Source organism: Dermochelys coriacea, chromosome 20 (assembly GCF_009764565.3).
Source record: "Dermochelys coriacea isolate rDerCor1 chromosome 20, rDerCor1.pri.v4, whole genome shotgun sequence".
Classification (NCBI taxonomy): domain Eukaryota; kingdom Metazoa; phylum Chordata; order Testudines; family Dermochelyidae; genus Dermochelys; species Dermochelys coriacea.
Genome location: NC_050087.2, coordinates 8,795,053 through 8,800,774, shown reverse-complemented (window position 1 = coordinate 8,800,774; position 5,722 = coordinate 8,795,053). Strand labels below are relative to the sequence as shown.

The 5,722-nt window shown below is 50.8% G+C and overlaps 1 pseudogene; it reads left to right on the top strand.

Moving 5' to 3' along the window:
* The first annotated feature begins 1,331 nt into the window (after positions 1 to 1,331).
* Positions 1,332 to 5,056, top strand: LOC119846044 (annotated as a pseudogene).
* The last annotated feature ends 666 nt before the right edge of the window (positions 5,057 to 5,722 follow it).

Genomic DNA, 5,722 nt, shown 5'->3' with positions numbered 1-5,722 from the left:
GCCCATAAAAAAGGGAATAGTACCTGCCTCCCGGAAGGATCAAGGAGTTTAAGGTTTTGATCACTTCTTTCAAAGGTGGTAGAAAAGATTAGCGGTATGAAAACATCTCCATTAGCCAGCTATCCTCTGGTGTTTATCCTGGCGCAGGTCAGTGTGTTAGTCTATTGTGTAATTAGACACAGTCAATTAGTTTCATATGCCAGATTCGTGCCATCTGACAAAACTGACATGAATAGAAATGCATTCATGGGTCTTTAAAGGCGCTCTCTCAGCTGAAAGGCCATTGAGCTGGAAAGGAACGGCTACAAAACCTCAGGGTTATTAGAACGAGACGATTCTAAAAATCCAGTTTGCCATTTACTATTTATGAGTTACTGTCAATGGTATTCTGCTTGTTGGCTCCTGCTCTCTTAATCTGGTTGCAGAAAAAGGTCTCTGACCGTCCAGCATGGGGCGCTGTGCCCATGCCCCGGCTGGACCCTCTCTCCAGGGCTAGCTGGAAATTGACTCTCCGCTCGAGGACAGAGTCAGCTGTCTCCCTGTGCGCGCGTGCTTAGTGCTCATGTTCTCATCACTGAGCTTGGTCAGGTCTCACTAGTGGAATGGCTTTGTTGGGCTCAGCGGACTTACTTCGGAGGCTGCTCTTTGACTTTGCAGCCCTGAGGGAAGATGGAGCCAGCCTGGTCAATTTCACACTCTGCTTTGGACAAGTTTCACTTCCTGCTTTTGCTCTTTTGGGGTGTCCGATCTGCCGGCAGGTTGGGTTTCCCCTTTGATCATAGACGTTGCAGCTGGGAAATCCCTCTTGGTCCCACCCGTCCCTGCCCCTAGACCAGAGGTGGGGGAGGGGTTGAATTTTCTAGGGCTCTAGTACTAAATACTTAAAGCAAATAAACCTTGTGCCCTCTCATTAGTGAGTCTGTTCCCCAGCCGCATCTGTGCAGCAACTCCCACTGCAGGTGTGCGCCGGGAACCTTTGGCCATGGTGCAGCTCCTCTGGCCCTTGAGCTAAAGAAGTAACAGCAGCAGCTGGCTGCAGTAGTAGGCTTTTATCTCCCAGACAGCAGGTGCACTGCATTGTGTGCTATGGTGAAGCTAGGCCAGTGCATTAGGATCCCTTGAGGCATGTGGGGTTAGCACCCAGAAAGGGATGGGGCTAATAAAGGAGCAGGGGTGTGGTGAGCAGCTTCATCCTGGTGTGGCAGGCACTGATGGGCGGTCGGAGTGGCTCTGTTCTTTGCACTCCATTGCTGCTGCATTTCCTTCTAGGATAACTCCAGTCTGTACATGGTGAAGGAATACATCCTGGGCTGGGAGATGTTCTCCCACCTATGGTGGATCGGGAGGTTCAGGTGAGTGTTGCCATGGGAGCTGATGTTGGGGACAGTGTCACTAATGGTTAGAGCTGGGTGGCGGTTAGACTCCTGGGTTGTATCCCTGGCTCAGGGACGACAATGGGATATAGCACTTAGAGCAGAGGGACTGGAAGTCGGCACTCCTGGGTCCTAATCCTGCCTCTGCCATTCACTCCTTGTGGGAAGGAGGGAGAATCACTCTGTGCCTCCATTTCCGCAGCTGTAAATTTGGGATTTAGTTCAGTAGAGAACTAGACCTTTTATCCACTAGCAGCATCTGCAGCAATGCTGGCTTTGATCCTCATGCTGCAGGGCGTGACCTGATCCCCAGCTGGGCTGGTCAGGAAGGGAATTCCCCATGGGGAGAGCTGCTGAGGTCTTCAGCCAGCATTATCCACACTCAGTGGCAGGGATGCCAGGGCTAGGTAGAGTCATCTGGAAGGAGCTGGGGGTCCATGGGTGTCTGTGTTGAAGCTAGGGGGAGATGCTGGTCTGGGAGGGGCTTGCCCTGGGTGCCAGGCTGGATGGAATCAGGGGTCTTAGCAATGGTGGGTGGAATGTGTGTGTTAGGGCTAGTGGTCTGGCTTGGGCAGATGGGGCCACCAGGCCTAGAAGGGTTGGGGCATCTTGCCTGGGGATCTATAAGGATTTTGGTTTTGCCAAGCAGGTGAAAGGCCAAACCTGGACTCTGTGTGGGACCCCGGAATACTTGGCCCCCGAGATCATCCTCAGTAAGGTGAGCTGGGGAGGGCCTGTCTGCTGCCTGATCTCTAGCTTATCCCTGGCCACCAGGTGGTTCCTCCCACCCCCCAAATGTTTGGTGCGTGACCCTGGCCTACTTTCCCTGAGTAGGGTTGTAAAAAGGCTGTGGACTGGTGGGCCCTGGGCGTCCTCATCCCCAGATGACAGCTGGTTACCCATCATTCTTCGGAAACCAGACCATTAAGATCCATGAGAAGATTGTCTCTGGCAAGGTATTTCGGCTGTGGGAGGGGACACTTGTGTGATTTTTTTGGGAGGGGGGGTATTTTGCCAGCAAAAGGGGGGTGCCAATTCTCAGCAACCGATCAGAGAGATGCTCACATGCTGCCCCCCCATATGCTAATTCCCTCTCATGCTCCCCCAATCCCCAACACATGGGCATTCCCCTGCACCCCAACACATAGACCCTCCCTCGCCACATACCCCTGTTCTCCAACACATGGACTCCATCCCGCACCCCACCACCATTGTGCTCCCTGTAACTCTCATGGGGACTCCTGGAACAGGTGTCTTTGGTTTTCTTATACACTGTTGTGAATTGCAAAACCCTCTGCAGCTCTGCGATATTGCAAGACTAAACGTTCCTTAAACACATCCGTCATCTCCATGCACTGGTAGAGCACTCATCACCATAGTAACCAAGAGCCCATAATATTCCTCTGCCCACCCCAGCGCCTTCTTGCCAAGGATCTCCAAGCACTCGTGTTGGACACGGTCAGCTTTAAATCTAGTGGGGTTTTAAAAAAACAAAGTTGTGTGGCCTAGTGGAACTCATCAGACCTGGGTTCTGTTCCCAGTTCTCCTACCAGCCTCCTGGGTGACCATGGGCAAGTCATGTCTCCCTGTGCCTCAGTTTCCCCTTATGTAAAATGAGGATAGTGATGCAGCAGCCCTGCTTTGAGATCTGTGGAGGAAAAATGCTCAATAAGAGCTGGGGGGCTGCTGCTAATTAAACATTTCAGCTCCTGTGTCAGTCCTCAGTAGCTCCTGACTTCTTGTCCACTCATTGTCCTCGAGTGTTTTTAAAGGACTTGTTATTTATTATTCAGTGTATTACGGTAGTGCCTACAAGCCCCAGTCATGGGTCAGGACCCCATTGTGCTAGGTGATGTACATATTAGGTGTATTATGGTAGTGCTAGGTGCCCAGGTGTAGCCCAGGACCCCCTTATGCTAGGGGCTGTACATTACTAGGGGTATCTATGAATCTAGCCATGAGGGCAGGGCAGGTAAAAGCCAGACCTCTGTCTCTACTCCCCACTCCAGGTCCAGTTCCCGTTTCACTTCAGCTCGGACCTGCGGGACCTCCTCCGGAACCTGCTGCAGGTGGACCTCACCAAACGCTTTGCAACTTCAAGAACGGGGTCAACGGCATCAAGAACCACAAGTGGTTTGCTACCACTGACTGGATCGCTGTCTACCAGAGGAAGGTAGAAGGGTGACGGTGACCAGAGGAGAGCCTGGGTAATTCCCACCTGGTGCAGCCTCCCTCAGCAGGAATTGAACCTGGGATCATCAGGTCTCTAGGAGCGCATTGGTTACTGGGACTCTGTAGCAGGGTGTTGTGGCTGGGTCCAACCATTAGGGGGAGATATGCTCACCCAGCATTGGTTTAAAATAGAGAGCCCTCAGTCACCTGTTTGTAACCTGGTGGCAAAAAACAAGGTCCTGTCCCCACCCCCTGAGGATAACAGCCTACTTCTGAGGCTGCCAGCTAATGGCGTTATTCCTCTGTGTCAGGTGAAAGAGAGCTGTGCTGAAAATCCTGATTAAAACCCTCCTGATGATGCAAGTGGGGGCTCTTACGGGGATCCAAGGGGCTCACGACTCCCTCCCCTTCCCTGATTGCAAAGTGAGAGGAAGGGGTTCTGGCTAGATAAAAGGGGGCTTGAGGAGGTGCTGTAAATAGGCCAAATCCCCTGAGATGGGATATTAGATGGATGGGATCTGAGTTACCCAGGAAAGAATTTTCTGTAGTATCTGGCTGGTGAATCTTGCCCATATGCTCAGGGTTTAGCTGATTGCCATATTTGGGCTCGGGAAGGAATTTTCCTCCAGGGCAGATTGGAGAGGCCCTGGAGGTTTTTCGCCTTCCTCTGTAGCATGGGGCATGGGTGACTTGAGGGAGGCTTCTCTGCTCCTTGAAGTCTTTAAACCACGATTTGAGGACTTCAATAGCTCAGACATGGGTGAGGTTTTTCATAGGAATGGGTGGGTGAGATTCTGTGGCCTGCGCTGTGCAAGAGGTTGGACTAGATGATCAGAATGTTCCCTTCTGACCTTAGTATCTATGAATTTATGATTCTATGTCCCTCACCTGATTGCTAAGGGGCCCGATCCTGTATCCTTAAGAGTGCTGGGTTCCCTGATCCTGGGCTCCTAAGCAGGGTCATGGGCTCCCCCTTCCATGATTGCAAAGTGTGAGGGTTTCTGGCTGGATTGGGTGTGGGGAGGCTGATCCTTGCCTGCTTTGTTACAAAGTTGGGGCCTGATCGTGCACCCCAGCAGACCCAGGAGTGGGGAGGGTATACAAATATTGATCCCTCACCTTGTCCCCAACCTCCCCCTCCCCTCCCTTTGCAGGTGGAAGCTCCCTTTATCACCACAGTGCAAAGGCCCCAGCGACACAAGTAACTTCGACGACCAGACCACGAGTAAGAGGAGATCCTTGTCTCGATCACTGAGAAGTGCCCCAAGGAGTTTGCTGAGTTCTAGGGCCAGCAGGGCTCCCCTCGCCCCTGGGAGGGCGCACACGGAGCAGGTGGGGGCGGGGTTGGATTTGATCCCAACCCGCCCCGGGAAACACGTCTGTGTCTTCTGACAAAACTTGTCACTGCCCCCACTTCCTCTTTAATAGTGTGCTTTGTTGTAAACAGATTTGAAACAAAAAGAAAAGGAGTACTCGTGGCACATTAGAGACTAACAACTTTATTAGAGCATAAGCTTTCAGTTTTTTTTTTTTCCACCAAATGCATCCGATGAAGTGAGCTGTAGCTCACGAAAGCTTATGCTCTAATAAATTTGTTAGTCTCTAAGGTGCCACAAGTACTCCTTTTCTTTTTGCGAATACAGACTAACACGGCTGCTACTCTGAAACCTGAAAGATTTGAAACAATTACCAATAAAGTTTTAGGTTACTATGTCTCATTCTGACCTGAGAAACCTTTCATTAAAGCCAATCTGTCCATGAAAAGTTGTGTTGTCTATAAATCTGCATTTTCTGGCGATAAAACTTCCTCCCAGCTCTGCCTCTGGCTGCCACTGCCTGTACAAAGGAGCAGGACTGCAATTATTTAATGTAACGTTCATATTGTTACTCGTAGCAACCTTTGTGCTTTGGGCACAAGGCTGACGCTATTTGTGTGTGAGGATTTTTTTCTTTTTCTTAAAGCACCAGTCACCATATCATGCGAGTTTGATTAAAAAGCAATCAGGGCTTGTCCGCATGGGGAAATTTGACTGGAGTCGCTATGTTCCACTGTAGCTCTTTCTGTTAATTTCCTCCTGTGGCAAAACCCTCCCTGTCTCGCCCTCTTCACTGCAGAGAAAAGCTTGAACCAGGTGACCTTTTAAAAGTCCCCACAGCAGGAAGTGAATAAAAACACC